Here is a 15,563-nt window from a genome sequence, read left to right on the forward strand (position 1 = left end):
GCACTCAGATGGTTATTGAAGAAAATGCCGTTGTTTTCTGATCTTGGTGGCTCGAACAGGAGCTTGAAGGAGGCATCTGTTTCCTAGGAGTTCCTCTACTCTGCAGTTTTTCAGACTTCCACTGGGTTTTGCATTCTCCTCTCCACACCAGATGCTGCAGACCTCCCACAAGTTTCTTGCTGTCAGACATCTCTCTTGGAGACTCAGCCTGTGGCTAGGGCATGAGATGCATGGAGTGTGCTAAGCAGAGGTGACTTGTGTTTCCAGAGAGTGTTTGTCATTAACTTGGCTGTTGAACCTGTTCTCTCTCTCTTTGGTCCAAGACCACTGATGATCTGCTCTCCTTTTACTCCTCCAGGCAAAACCCATTTACGCTGGCTGGCTGCTCCTGGCTCCAGATGGGACTCACCTTGACAACCCAGTGCATCAGTCTCGGGTAAGGGCGTCAGAGTGAATTCTCAGGGTGGGAGGGACTGGAGAAGGGCCCATCTAAGGGCAAACTGGCCAAGTGGAAGAGGGAGATAGGGAGCTGGACAGTGGGTTGTGGGATGGCAGGATGAGCAGGGAACCCCCATTTCATGAGCTCATAGGTGTTTGCTTCAAAATGAGGTGCTCTCATGTGGTGCCACCTGTTTCATGGGTCCTCTTGACTGTAGAAACAGTTAAATGGAAAAGGCAAAAGAGCAGTTTGGCAGATGTTTGTATTATGCTAAATAGGTTCCCAGTTCCTTCAGGGCCGAGGCCATGCCTCCTGCAGCTCCCCTCTTCCATCCGGTGCTTCAGGCTGGGCACTCAGCAAATGAGCCTAGTGAGGGGTTAAGGGCCTCAAGGGCCAGCATTGCTTTTGCCTCATCTCTCCTGGGCACGCCAGGACAGGTCCCTGCTGTGCACAGGCTGCTGGGAGCAGTGAGATGGTCAAACCAACATTGTCCCTGACCAGTGGTTTGTTCCTCTGCCAGGGAGCCCCTTTGGATTTGACTCCAGTTAAAACACATGCTTTCCTTTTCCACGGGCTTGCTTCCAAGTGCTGCCACCTGCACCCTCTAAATTGCTCCATCTCTGCTTCCTTCCCATCCCTGGCTCCTCCAGAGAGCTTCTGCCCTGCCTCTTGGTCTCTGCTGCCCCCAGCCTGAATGCCGCACTCTGGGGTGGGGGCCACAGTGCCCCACAGACCCTGCCTTGTATCTGGGGTGTTTGGAATTCCTTCTGGAATGGATTTTGACTTTAAAACAGCAAGTAGGAGTCTTGAAAATGTTTCTCAAGAAGAGTCCACGTGGCCTCTCCCTGGACACCAAGGGCGGAACCAGCCCTCTACAGGTCCTCTTTGCAAGGCCGTTTGAGTATCCTGTTCCTGCCACCCAGGCGGGAGGAGCACAGGGGTGACTGTGTTCCAATGACTTCAGCAACTAGGGAGCAGTTCCCCTTCCTGTTTTATATTTAGGTCATACAGAATTGCCATCTCCAGCTTCTGAGGGGAAAATCATTATTATAAATGATATAATTCTGGCCCAAAGCAGAGCATGGTATTTTACTTAGTTCTTGTGGCCTTATTGCCAGAAAAGTACGAATTTTGTTGGGCTTTTTGAAATGTTGAAAATAGGTCATGGATCCTCATAATGATCTTTGGGATTCAGGGACCAACAGTCTCATGTTCTAGACATGTTTTCCCCCCACCAAAAGGAAGGCGTCTATCTTCAGGTCCTTGTTGTTCTGCTGTCAGTGCTGTCGGCCCACTGTTGGCCCCCAGCAGCTGGCCTTTGGGTGGGGAGTAGAGGGGGGCACTCCTTGCCGGTTCGTCATTCCCGGACGTTGGAGTTGTTCCTGCTGCTCTTGCTCTTTCTCAGGTTTGATTTTTGTTAGTTTGCTCCTCCTCAGTGAGTACTGGAGCCCGGCTGTCTTTTTCCCTGTCTCCCACTCCCTGTGGATCATTGGAACAACGCTTTTATAGCAGTTTCCCAGATTTTGTCAGAAGTGGGGAATTAGTGCCTGGCATTCTCAGGTTATCCCATATCATGTCAGATAATTCATCAAATAAATACTGACACATGTTAGTCGATAAGCTCTGTGCTGGGTACATGAAGAATACAAAAAGGTGACCAAAACACCATCTCTTCTCCTGAGGAGCTTGCAAATTAAAATAAACCAGGTGTCTCGTTAAATCTCCTTAACTCGTGTGGAATCGCAGTGGGTGGTTTGGGCCTCTCCCCTAGCTAGCACATCACCGTTCTTCACCATGGGTCCCTCTTTTCATGCCGTCTGCCCTAGCAATGGAAGCTGTGGAACCAGCATTCCGTAAATACAGATTTGTCAGACACAGGGACTCAGGAAGCAGAGATCGCAGCCAGAGCCCTCCTAACCACTCACTCTATGCTCCGTTGCAGAAATGGCAGTGGCGGTTCTTTATCCTCTACAAGCACGGCCTCTTGCGCTACGCCCTGGACGAGATGGTGAGTGTCCTCCTCTGCCCACTTCCCCGTCTCCAGCCTTTGCCATGCCCCTCAACTCAGCTTCATCTGCGTCGTCTCTGAGCACAGCAGCTGTGTGCTCTTCGCTTGGGCTTCTGTTTGGGAGCCTGGAATTTTTTAAGAACTTGTGGCAGCTCGTAGAGATGGTCCTTAGAACTCAGACCTTTAGTTTGAGGCATGTGTAGTGGTTGTGGGTGAGAGTAAGTAGTGAGGAAAGAAGGCCCTTCTGTTCAAGGCTGATAGGAAGTGGACTCGGCAGAGCGCTCCTAGGCAGAGAGAAGTGGAGCAGGCTGTGGACCTGTGGGCAGATGGGGGCTGGCTCTGGGCGTGTGTGTGGAAGTTGAGCACACGTGCATTCACGCACTGTAATCCCAGGACTGCCTCTCAGTTCCGTTGCTGTGATTGGTCTCACTCATCCCATTCGGTTTTCAGAGGCCTCCTGGTCATGGGGTCAGTGTTCTTGTGGTCACTAAGCTGTGGCATGCGGGCTCCTTCCTGCCCTGCTGCTTACTTGGTTTGCTTCCTGCATCCTGGGCTGGACTAGTGTTTACTGCTGTTGGTCCAGAGGCAAACCTGAAAACCAAGCAGGTGGAACGTTCTGGCTCTTTCTCCCCCCCCCCCCCCACCATTTCATCTCCTGACTTTTTCTCTGAAGGAGATTAGTCTCTCCTAACTAATCTGAAGTATGACTGAATTCCAAGCTTTAAAAGGGTTGAAGATGGAAGATTTGATTACCTTTTCCTGTTCCGTTTGAGTGTGAGTGTGTGTGTGCATTCACGTGGGCAGCATTTTTCAATTGGGACTGTCCTAAAAAACATAGTCACACCGTGTAAAATAGGTTGACCCCCCCACCCCCCACCCCGACGTCATATCTTTGCTGCAGGGTTGAGAGCAGACTTCTGAAAGTGTGAGCAGAGATGACTGTCCTCTCCAAGGACCTTGTGGACTATTGGGACACCTGGATTTTAGGGGGGTTATTAAAGCTCATATGTGAGTAGGCCATAATTGGGTTGTTTCCACACTTGGGTCCTAATCTTTGTGATATGTTGCTTTCTCTGTTTTGTTTCTGGGATGAGTTAATGGGTATGATATCTAGGTATGGAATTAGTAGGTATGATACTCAGTTCTATATTGACTATCACCTCATTGGCTCCTTCTTAAAAAGAATTTTCTTCCTCATTCTTCCTGGTGAGACTATTTCTACAACATGGATGGGCCACAGAGAGTTTTTGCCCTGGAAACACCTGTGGTCTAGAGTAGTTTGAGATGACTGGGTTGAAAGTGAGTGCCTATGGGGTGCTAGAATTCCTAGAGGTGGGAGCAGGCAACTGCTGCGCTTGGACCCTCAGTTCCTTTCGGGGAGGAAGCAGGCCTGGAGGCAGACCCAGCGCTGCCTCTCTGTATTCTCCCCACTTGGCCATCCGTCATGTGAGCAGTAGCCTTGGGGTGGGAGCTGGGCTCCTATGAACCTTGAGGTTTCCTCTGTCCTGTCCTCCCTGTGCCTGGCTGACCCATTCTGAAGTCCCACAGAGACTTACAATAGAGAAGGGGCCCCCAAGTTGACTGGATTGCATCCAGGCTGGGCTGGGCCATGAACCATTCCGAAAAACAGAGTTGCTTGGACTTATCCTTGGAGACTGATTATTCTGGTTAGGAAATCTTTCTCTAGGTCTAACTGGAGTCCAGCGCAATCCATTATTCCCTTCAGCTCAGTTGCACAAGCACAAAGATGGTCGCTCTTGGGGACGCCTTTGTGTCGGCACATGCTGCATCCGAGAGCCACTCCAAAATGATGGAGGCTGCTGAGCTGTGAGTAGGGACACTTGCAGTACACCGTGGTCTCCCAGCAACCTGAGTGTTGGTTGGGTATTATTTCATGTGCTGCTAGAGCAGAGGTGGGACTGTGCCAGCGACGTGGGAAGAGAAAGAAGTCCTAGGAAAAACTGGGAGTGCAGAGAGCACATTGGTGGGGGATGCCTAGGATTGAGAGTTTTGGGAGTCCCCCTTTCTGGGAGATGACTTTGGAGCTGAAGAGACTGAATTGGTGAGCCAGTTAGTACTAATCTGCCCAAATTGGGCGGTGCAGATACCCTGAACCTGCAGGGAAGGAAGTAGCATTATTTCTTTGAGTGAAAGAAACAGTGGCAGTTGCATTGAAATACCTTTAAAACAGCGTTTCAGGCATGTGAGGGTTTTCCCTCTTGTGCTAGGAAGGTCCTGTGAGGAAAGTTGCAAGGAAGCATCTGGGCTGCACTTGAAGAGAGGCTAGGTGAAGGAGGCAGTCAGATACCAGCTGCCCAGTGGCCGGTGTTAATGGCCATTGCTGTAGTGCTTGTGGGCAGGCTCCTTCTTGCAGGGGCTGGAGGGGCCTTTGCCGCGCCAGTGCTCAGCATCAGGCCTTATTCTTCATGGCCGCTCCCTGAATGAGCACAGTCCAGAATCCTGGAGCTCCAACCCTGCGGTCAGCTCTCCTAAAGCCTAGACTCCTGCCTTGGCCTGGCCAGCAGAGTCCTGAGACCTGGAGCAGGAGAACTTTTCAGGCAGGCTTGTGTGTGAACTGAATTCCAGCCATGCTGGAGGTTTTCTCTTTGAGTGCCCAGAAGTAGAAGCATGATCCTCAACTGGGGATGTTGTGCCTCCCAGGGCCACCTGCTAATGTCTGGCGTCCTCTTTGGTTTTCACAACTGCACAGGGGTGGAGGGGGTTGCTACTGACACCTAGTGGGTCGAGGCCAGGGATGCTCTTAAACATGCTGCAATGCACAGGACAGCCACTCACAACCCAGAAAGATCCAGCCCCAAATGACAGCAGTGCCAAGGCTGAGAACCCTGCATGATCTGGTCAGTGGCTTAAATTATTTTTATTTTTAAAAATTAAAATATGTTTGACTTGCTATCACCCGTTCTTAACAGGTGTGGAAGGATTCACCGTCAGATTTCTGGGAGAGGTGGGTGATGGGGAAGGGTTAGCCTGTTGGCTGGTGTGCTAAGTGCCTGGTGTGGAATGGGGGTGGGCCTATTCCTGGCATGGAGGGGTTTCTCTGGGCTGTCCCTGCACATCCGGGTGACACAGGGCCAGCAGAACTGCTTATGTGTGCTTTTACCCAGGGAGCATGTAGGTACCACTCACGTCCCATGGCATGCTCAGACCACCATGCCTATATAATGGCCCCATCTTGGGTTTGGTCTCCGAGGGCAGCAGCTCTGAGCAGTCTGTAGCTACTGCTGATGCTACTTCTGGTGACAAGCTTAGCTCCAGCCCTCCTCCTTCCCAACCCACTCATCCCTCTTGAGCTGATCTACTGCAGTAATAAATTGTAAGATTTTGTGGCTGGGCTGTTCCCTTAACGCTTAGTTATAATCTGTTTCAAATTGTTGCTTGACTTTTATACAGTGTTACTATTTGTTTTCATTTTATTTGTTTAAATGTTGTCTTACTAACTAGTTTATGACTTCTTTTCATTGTTGGGCCCTCTGATAGTTCTTGGTATCTCTCTGCGTTGTCTGGGCTGGGCTTGGGTGGCACAAACCTACTAAGTATTTGTTGAATTGAACTACTCAACTTTGTAAATGCATTGCTGCAGAATTTCTGCGTTCATTGTGGGGTGAAGGTGGGACCTGGGATGCTTCTGGAAGAGAGGTTAGGTGCGTCACATGTTGCGACTCTTAGTGGTTCCTCAGCTGAAGGGAGAGTGACCTCCAGAGGGTTCCGGAGAGCAGAGTGGGGAAGGTTGTCTTTGCAGGGCTGCCCCACCACCCCCCGGCCTGGCTGGGACTGAGCAAGGGTCAAGGTGGTTGTCAGAAGGCCCTGGAGGAGGAGCAGGACTGCAGTCCCTGGGGTGGTGCCTGCCGCAAGGGCTGCTTCGAGAGGCCTTTCTGCCTGGGGACTTCTGCTAGGTCTGGGGCCTTCAGGCCTAGTGTGGCTCCAAGGGCTGACTGTTGCCTTTCTCTTCCAGGAGGCTCTGAGATGAGACTAACCTTTGGAAGTCACTTTTCCTTTTTTGGGAAATTTCTTTCTCAATACACCCACATCCCCTGTAACTGGTGGGTGTGGAGAAGAGGCAAATTCCCAAAAAAGGAAATTTCCTAAATGCAAGTTGAGGTGAGGTGGGCTCAGGGCAGCCTCACAGACAAGTGGGAGCCTGAGGAATTTGGCTGGGCCTCTGGTTCTTCAGGAGTGGATGGAGTGAAGAATCTAGAAACCCAAACTGCTGCCTCTCTCCTCTTCTGTTTCTCCCCCTGTAATTTGCCCACTGTGCCAAATTCTGCCACTTCTCTTTGAGCTTTTGGGGGCTGACATAAAGCTAAGGTCTTAGTGGTCAGAGCCCAAAGGCCACTAGAAGGCTTTCCTGGAGAAGCACCAAGTCCAGAGGGGAAACAGGGCCCCAAGTTTCAGGTGGAGCACGCTGGGCTTAAGGCTCCGAGGCTCCAGAGGGGGCTGCCCCTGATGCGCTCTGCGCAGCCTGGTCTCTTGCTTTCATGTTCTTTTCCTTTTCCTTCCTGGAAGCCAGGCAAAAAGCTGGTCTAAGGTGTGTTTTTTCAAAAGAATTCTGGTAAAATATATGTAACAAAATTTATCATCTTAACCATTTTTAAGTGTACAATTCTGTGGCATTGAGCACATTCACACTGCTGTGCAGTGTCCATCTGCAGAACCGGAACTCTGTCCCCATTCACTGCTGAGTCCCAAGCATCTCTCCCCTAGCCCCTGGCAACCACCATTCATTCTACTTTCTGTCTCTATGAATTTGACAACTCTAGGGTCCTTTATAAGTGGCATCACACAGTGTTTGTCCTTCTGTGTCTGGCTCATGTCACTTAGCATTATGTCTTCAAGGGTGATTCGTCTTGGAGCATGTGTCAGAATCTTCTCTTTTGATAAGTTGTGCTGGATCTAATACTCTCGAGCCCTGCCTGCTCTGAAACACACTGACCCTTGTCTCTCTCACGTGGAAACTGGAGAGGTTGTACGCTTGCTTCCGAGGCAGGTGTGTGGTATTGAGGGCTGCCCTTGACTCTGTGAGGCTTCTCTCCCTCCTCTGCCTTGGGAGTCAGGACAGACCAGAGCTGCACGATTTTGTCGGGGCCGTGCTGCCAAGGACCTTAGCTCAGTTCACATCTTCATACATAACAGGGAAAACACTTTTAGCTCTTGGCTGCGTGCCTGTTTGGAGGCGACTGTGGGTTTGTCCGCCCCAAAGTATGTGAAGGTCCAGCTAGAGAAGTTCCTCTGGTGTCTGTGCTCATAGGTAAAGCATGGGCTCGGTCTGAGTGCTCTTCAGAGGATGCCGAGTATTAGCCATTGGGATTCTGGCTCCTTCGGGGTTTGCTTCCTGCAGGAGGGAATCCCTGAGGTTACTTTGATCTTAGGACCTTTGTCCACTTCGTGCTTGATGGATTTCAGCTACTTCTGGTGTTGTGTCAGCCCTGAGTAGCACACAGGTGCCCAGGGCCCTAGGAGTGTGTGGAGGAGGGACAACACAGCTCAGCTCGACTGCCTCCAGGAGCCGTCTTTGAGACTTTCTCCTCCTGTGCAGCCAAGCCCTCCATCCCCCATGGCATCGTTCTGCAGACATACCCCTGCGTAAGAATATCCTGAGGGCAAGGCCCAGGTATCCAGTTTAAATAGCCACTCCCTGTGATTTTCAGGAAGCACCAGCATTTGAGAAGCCCTGCTTTAAGCTCTGGTTTTCTTTCCCCAGTGCAGGCTGATGTGTCTGATTCATTGGTAGCCAGGGTGGCACGCTCTCCAAAACCAGGATTCACATGCTCTTCAAGGCAGTGGGTGGTTGGGGAGTCACAAAGTCTTCTGGGAGGAAATAAGGGCGTTGGCCACCTTCCTGCTTGTCATGGAGATTGGGGAGGAGCCGCGTGCTCTGCCCGGTGCTCTGTGTTGGCTCTTCAGGCACGATCTCTAATGGGGTCCTCGCAATGACATTGCTTGATAGATATTATGTCCGTTTCACAGGTGAAGGAACTGAGGCAGAGAGATCGTGGGGTCACTCAACTTATGAGTGACGGAACTGGGATTTGTAAACAGGCGAGATGCCTTCTAGGAGAATGATGGTGTCTTTTCCCCCAGTGGTCCCGTCCTTCACTGGGTCTAGTGATGGCCCAGCCAGCCAGCATCTGCTGCATGCGTGCAGGAGGGGAATGGTGCTGGCAGAGGGCCATGCTGGGCTCTTGGCATCCTGCCCGCCACCCGGCTTTGTCTGTAGCCACAAACTGGCAGCTACAGTAGTTTTCCTTATGTCTTAAATCTCGTTGAACTAAATTAACTTCAGGCTCGCAGTCTGGGTGTATGAACATATAGTCAGAGGTGTGTAGAAATCAGAACAATAAGGAGTCCTGTGCCTGTCTGAGAGGCAGAGAAATTTCCTCAGTCATGGGGAACTTTCATGTTCAAAGAATCAGGGTGGGATGGGGAAGCAGAGAAGATGTTTTACGGATTAGTCTCATGTTTTCAGAATTACTTTTAAATTGGTTGTGTGTCTGGCCTTGCTCTGGGCTTTGTGCTCTTCCACAGGGTTTCAGCCTCCAGGTGCCAGAACCCGAGGAGTGTCGAGAGAGAGCGCTGGTTTGAGAGTCCAGTAAACGTGGATTTTAAGCCTATTCCTCTGTTTCTGGCCGAGCGGCCTTGAGCCTGGCCCCTTTCCTGCCTGTTTTCCCTCAACAGGAATCTCGTGGGATGATTGTCAGTCCCACAGTCATCTGCATTTCCTTCTTCCCCCTCTGCTCAGCTGCTCTCTCCAGTCCTGTGCTTGCTGTGGTAGTAATGGGAGTTTTAAAAATAACCCTGGACTCGACAGTGTTTTCTTCCGTATGCTAGCCCCGAGAGCAGTGTGGGGCTGTTGAAGAGGGACATGAACCCTTGAGGCCCTCAGATGAGCATGTGCCTCCGAGGTTTCTGGGTGCTGTCAGACACAGGCTGGAAACCCTCTGTCTTTAAGGGGGATTCTGCACAGAGCTTAATACAAGTTTTAAAACTGATACAATCTGGTGCTACTTTAGTTGAACCCCTCCTTCACACGTACACCCCCCCTACCCAAGCTGTAGTGAAGAATATGCCCTGACTGGACGGACCTCCTTCTGCAGCTGAATTATCTAGGTGCCTGAAGTGCTGTCCATGTGCCTGCGTGGGCAAGGCACCTCTTCTTGTGTCAACCATTTAGTTAACTTATTTTTGCAAAATAATAAACTTATTTTTTAAACGTTTTCCAGTGTTGGCTGATACATGAATAACACCCATTTTTCTAGGTAAACTCTGAGGCCTATGTCTCAGAGCTGATGAGGAGCTGATGTTTTTGAAGAAAAGTGGAGAGTAGCTGGGAGGCAGGAAGGAGGCCACTGGCCACTCGGTGGGCTGGGCCCGTGTGCTGGCTGTCAGCGATGGCACCGCCAGGGAGTGTTGAGGAATCGGGGACCACCAGGGGTGCCGAGAAGGTGATTCAGGTTGTTGAGGTGTTTCACCCCCGCCTGCTTTGGTTTTCTGCACACAGGGGCCTTAGATGAGTCTGTTAGCTCATCGTAGCTTAATCGTGACAATTAACCATAGTTCTCACCTCTTTGGGAAGAATGTTGTAACAACTAATTCCTCCATGACTCTTAAGTATGTGAAGATAAAATATCTGAAATAGACGTTATGGATGCAAGGGCTTCCTTGGCTGGAAGGTCAGATACTGGTGCAGTCCTGGGGGAGTCGGAGGTAATCTCTTGAAGGCGGTGGGAGTGGATGACAGGATGAGGGCCGGGTGCTGAGGGGCCCTGAGCTTCCTGCAGGCCACTTTGCCTTAGAGCATCTTTGGGCCAACTGTAAGGTATTTTGAAATGTTACAAAGTCGCTGAGCCAAGGCATGGCAAAGGTGAACCAGGTGGGATTGGGAACTCTTCGCAACTGGCAGCGGAATCCTGTCGTCCAAAGATCGAGGGTCAGCAGTGAAGCAAGTGGTTAAGGTGGTCTAAACTGAAAAAGCTATTGCTTGGTCCTGCAAATTCTATGTGAGGAATTACATGAAAAAAAAAAACACTGAAGGCGGTAGAGATGACAGTATCTTGCTTTTCACTGCAGAGGAAATATAGGCATTGGATAGTCAGTGAAATACAAATTCTATTGCCATTTGGCTCTCTTCGTCCTTTCCCTGTGAATTTAATCATTGGAAGATACAGTGTGGTGTATGTGTCCATTACTGGGTGAATCAAAATATACAGAGAATCATTGTTAAAAGGTCTAGAGTGCAGACGTTGCTTTAAAACCAGAGCACCTGCTGATTCTGATGTCAGTGCTCTATGGGGTTCGCTGAGACACTGAGGGAAAGAGTCAGTGCTTCGACAGCCAGGACTTGTGTTTGCCTTGACATCCAAGTACAAGAACTTGGGTCAAAAAGCCAAGCAGCACTTTTGTTAGTTCCACTTCACATCATGGAATGTTTATCACATTTATTGTCACGACTTTACAACTTAGCATCAGAATACTGAACTTTAACGACGTTGTCTAGTTCTGGCTGTGTCAGGACTCGGCTTTTGGTTAACTATTAGGAAGCCAAGTATTTGAAAGCTCTTATTTGTGTGACCGGTTTGCCGTTAATAGGTATTAAAAGCAGGCTGGCAGGACAGGAAGGAGGTAACCGTTATTCTCTGCAAAGTAAAGCATAAAGTGCCCTCAAAGTGGCCCTAAACTCTGTGAGAAAACCTTGAGGACCTTTCATGGGTAGAGGCAGTAAAGGGGGAATGACAGCTGACTAGAATGACGTGACCAAGACAACGAGGCAAAAAACTCAGCACGTTGTCTTGCTTCCTTTCAGATGCTTCTGTGTTACATCCAGTCCTTGGCCTAATGTACGTCCAGTGTGTTTTCTGTTTAGAAAATCATCCTGTATTTATACAATGAGTTGCTTTTTAGAAAATTGCATGTTCTTCACTTGATACAAATGCACAGCTTGAATCATTTTACTAACTCTAGTCTTTGGTTTAAAACAGGCTCGCTTGAGATTTCAAGAGAGGGCATGATGTCGCCTTCCACTTTAACCCGCGCTTCAGTGAGAACAACAGGAAAGTCATTGTTTGCATTACAAAGCTGGATAATATCTGGGAAAAGGAAGAAAGACAGGCAGTTTTCCCATTTGAAAGTGGTAAACCAAAGTAAGTTATTGCTACTATGAGATATTGAAAATGTCTGTTGCTCATGGGACTCGCTCGAAACCACAATGCACTTGAAATGAATTTTTATCAGCTCTCCTGAGACACCTAACTAGGACATCTCCTCCCCATCCCAGGGGACCAGGCACTGCAGGCTGGAACAGGGCCAGGAGTGGCTGTCGTGCTTGCGGCCACCACTCTGAGTTTAAGCTCTTCTGGAAATGAGAAAAATATCATCCTTAATAAAAAAAGGCAGAAAGTCTTTACGGTGCAGTTGGACTGAAACTCGCTTCCTTAAATCAGCATAGTTGGCACGGCAGTCAAAACTAAAATCTTTTTTTAATTCTAAAATGAATACATGCCTGTTTTATGAAAAAAATTATACATTTTCAAAGTGGCTAAAAAGTCCTCCATCCTTCATCCCTTCCACCATCCTCACAAAAGTTGCAACTTGGTGAATATCTTTCCAGTATTGTCTATGACACACAACACACTTTCTGTTTTTAAGTGCTGCTTCAAGAAATATTTCCTAGGCCCTCCCTGTTGGGCCGTGGTTGGCTGTAGAGTGGGCAAAAAAACAGCTCGACTGTAAGCTCCTCGAGGGCAGGGAGCAGAGGGACCCTATTCTACATCTGGTGGACGTCTTTTCCTCCTGAACATTGTTACCCAATGGTATGTCATTGTTTATATATGTGATAATTCAACCGGTACACTATTGATGAAAATTCGGAATATGGAAAATTCCAAACAAATAAAACCTGGGAAGGTTAATTTATTTATTTTACTGAAATACTGTAATAACTATCCTTATAAATCTTTGCTCCCTAGAAGAACAATTTTATTCAAAGAATAGACATGTTTAAAATGTAGAGAAGACATTGCCAAAGTGCTCCTTCTGAAGGATGTGAGGATTAACGCATCCACGAGCTCCTGGAAGAGTGTGTTTTCCCTGCTCTTGCCCAAACTGGTTATTACAGAGCTTCATGACATTTGCCACTCTATTAAGGATGTCCTACTTTTGTGTTTATTTTTTACTTTTATGTGTTTTAGACCATAAAAAAACTTTGTTTTAATGTAAACTTTATGTTTTTATTAATGTTTTCCTTTATGGCTTCAACTATATATTTTTTCTAACAATTTTATCATTTTGTTTTGTGTAAATCTTTAAATAATCTAGAGTTTATTTTTGCTGTAAAGTTACTCTTTCTGCACTTTAGTCAGTTCCGCAAATGATCTTAAAGATGGAACATCGGGCATCCTGAGCTCAGGCGGACTGGTTTTGAAATTAGTGGGCATTTCTAACGGTTCTGTGTATGTGCCATTTCAGATACAAGTGCTGGTTGAAGCTCACCACTTCAAGGTTGCAGTCAGAGATGCTCACTTATTGCAGTACGATCATCGGAAGAGAAATCTCAGAGAAGTCAGCAAACTGAATTTCTGGTGACATAAATGTCACCAGTGCTTTGCACACTATGATATAATCTTAAAGGGGCAGATGCTTTTTAAAAAAATGAAATTGAATGTAAACTTTGCACATTTAAAGGGTTTATGTACACTATGAGTGAAAAGTTTTACCTCTATTCATCAATGTCCTACTTGTAAATCATCCATTTAATAAATACTGTAAGAGTTACCTGTCTTCATATGTCATTTAATCATATGTGCATTGATTTTCAATAATGCACAATGGAAAAAGAAATATGTAGCAATATTAATACTGTGTTGGAGTCTCCCAAAGCTTTCTATACTTCCTAAAATATTTTTTAAGACAAGAAATAGAAGTAAATACTATCCCAAAATTAACCTCTCTCTTCCTGGGTTTCATAAAAACCAGGAGATGCCACAAGGAAATCATTCTCCCATTTTCTTACTTCAGGAAATAAAATATATTCAGGAGATGAGAAAAGCAGAAAGAGTTTACCCATAGATGACCCTTGACCCATAGGCAATTACTGTTAGCATTCTATTTCTTTTGAATCCTTTTAAATCCTATTTTGTCTCTAAACTATACTTCACTGCTTTCAAATCAGTATTGGAGACCGACATGAGACTATCTCCCCATAGGTTTTCTTGGTTTTTATGAAATCTCTAAATTTGTAGAGGGGAAAAAAATCATTTCTTAATTAAATGTATATCAGATTCAAAAGTTTAATAGTTCCCATTGTCAACATTCTTAACTATGCCTTTCTGCCCTTCCTTTCTCCCAGCAAGCCCAAAGAATAATAAAATTTCAAAACTAGGTTGTGGTCACACGACTTCATTTTATAGAAAACCAAAATATTATTGTATCTATTATTGTCTCTACAATACCATCTTCTCAAGTACTTTAAATTGCTCATTGTCACAGGCTGGGTTCCCAGGGAAGCAAAGAGATCAGAATGCAAGAGGTTTATGAGGGAGCGCTCTTGTGATCAACTGCTGTAGGGACAAGAAGGTACAGGATTGGGCAGAGGAGGACATGGGGCGTGATGCCTCAGCCCACCCTACAAGGGAGCTGAAGCTGGGATGATCCTTTAGAGTAGTCAAGAGGGGGACAGGTCCTTATAGCTGAACTCTAGTCAACAAGTACCGGCCACCTGGGAAACAGGGCAGAAACGTGGTTGAAGGGTCTGTCTTCACCTGAGGCCGTTCTCACATGGGATGATAACTGACTGCGGGCTGTCTGCGCTTCCGATGACTAGAGGAGTTCATTCCTCAGTCCTTCAGAGGGATTGGGCGGCACATCACAGCACAGTGTAAAAACTACATAAATCCCTTAACCTAACATCTGGTCTGGACCGCCCTTCTCCTATGGTTAAATGGAAGAACATAAGCTTTGGAGAAAAGAGGGAACTATGTTTACACAGAATAACTCCTCTGATCCTCAGTTCCTTTGTCTATAAAATGGGCAGTATAGTACATCTTTTGTAGGGTTACTGTGGTTGCTAAATATTGTTTGCAAAGGGGTCGTCATGTAGTAGGTCTTCAATAAATGGAAATGCCCTTTCTTTTTGATTTTGGAAAGGCTCTTGTTCTACTCAAGCAGTTTCCTTCCATTTGGTCTTTAAAGAGTTTTCTCATGCCTCATGATTCTAGAGTCCAATAGCCCAGGAACACTCTTTCTAGTTGTAGGAGACACTGATGGCTGCCTTCCCATTTATTCCCCGTTTCCTATCCCCTACTGACTCCTATTGATCTGCAGATGGGCAAGTGGCATCAGTTGGCCCAACCAAAGGGAAAGGCAAAGCTCTGCTTACCACCCACAGCCATCTTATGACCCCGAAAGGACCCCGCCTTGGAGAAGCCGACACCGAGGGTGACCAAGTGAACTACGAACCAAATGTGGGCCTTGATGCCATCACTGAGCTGTTGATACTAAAGTGCCTCGAATCATCCTGATGACTTATTGTTAAGCCAGTTTGAGTTCACTTTTCTGCTACTTAACAGGCAAAAGCTTTCTGAACGATTCAGTAGTAGATCTTATTAAACCTACCACAGAGAAAAACCTTGCTTACAGACTCTGTCTTACTCTCATCTACTTTATCCTCGAGGGCAAATATTATTTTATGTTGCATATTGTTACTTTGTACTCACCTCTTTTACATGTTCCTGGCTCTGCACCCTTAGTAAACCCTAACTTCTATATATATTTCTTTGTTCTGCACGTCTTGCTTGAATTATTCATTGACAAACTTAATGACTAAAAGCTACCTTAATCTCGGGTAAGACTAGGCATTCTGGGAACATTCTTCACACAGCCTCCCAACTGCTCACATGGACTTGATAATAAACACCGTCTCCCCCACAAGCCGAACACACCTTCCTTTGACAACAGAAGTGGATGCGTTTTCTTTTCTTGTTTGCAAACCCCTAATCTTGAGGGGTTATCCATCAATTTCCTGCTTGTTTGGTCAACACCTCCAACCCTCAGCCCATTTGCTGACACAAACAACTGGACCCAGGTCTGATCACAAGCTTCAGCTAC

This window comes from Equus caballus, chromosome 3 (genome assembly GCF_041296265.1).
Source record: "Equus caballus isolate H_3958 breed thoroughbred chromosome 3, TB-T2T, whole genome shotgun sequence".
Taxonomy (NCBI): domain Eukaryota; kingdom Metazoa; phylum Chordata; class Mammalia; order Perissodactyla; family Equidae; genus Equus; species Equus caballus.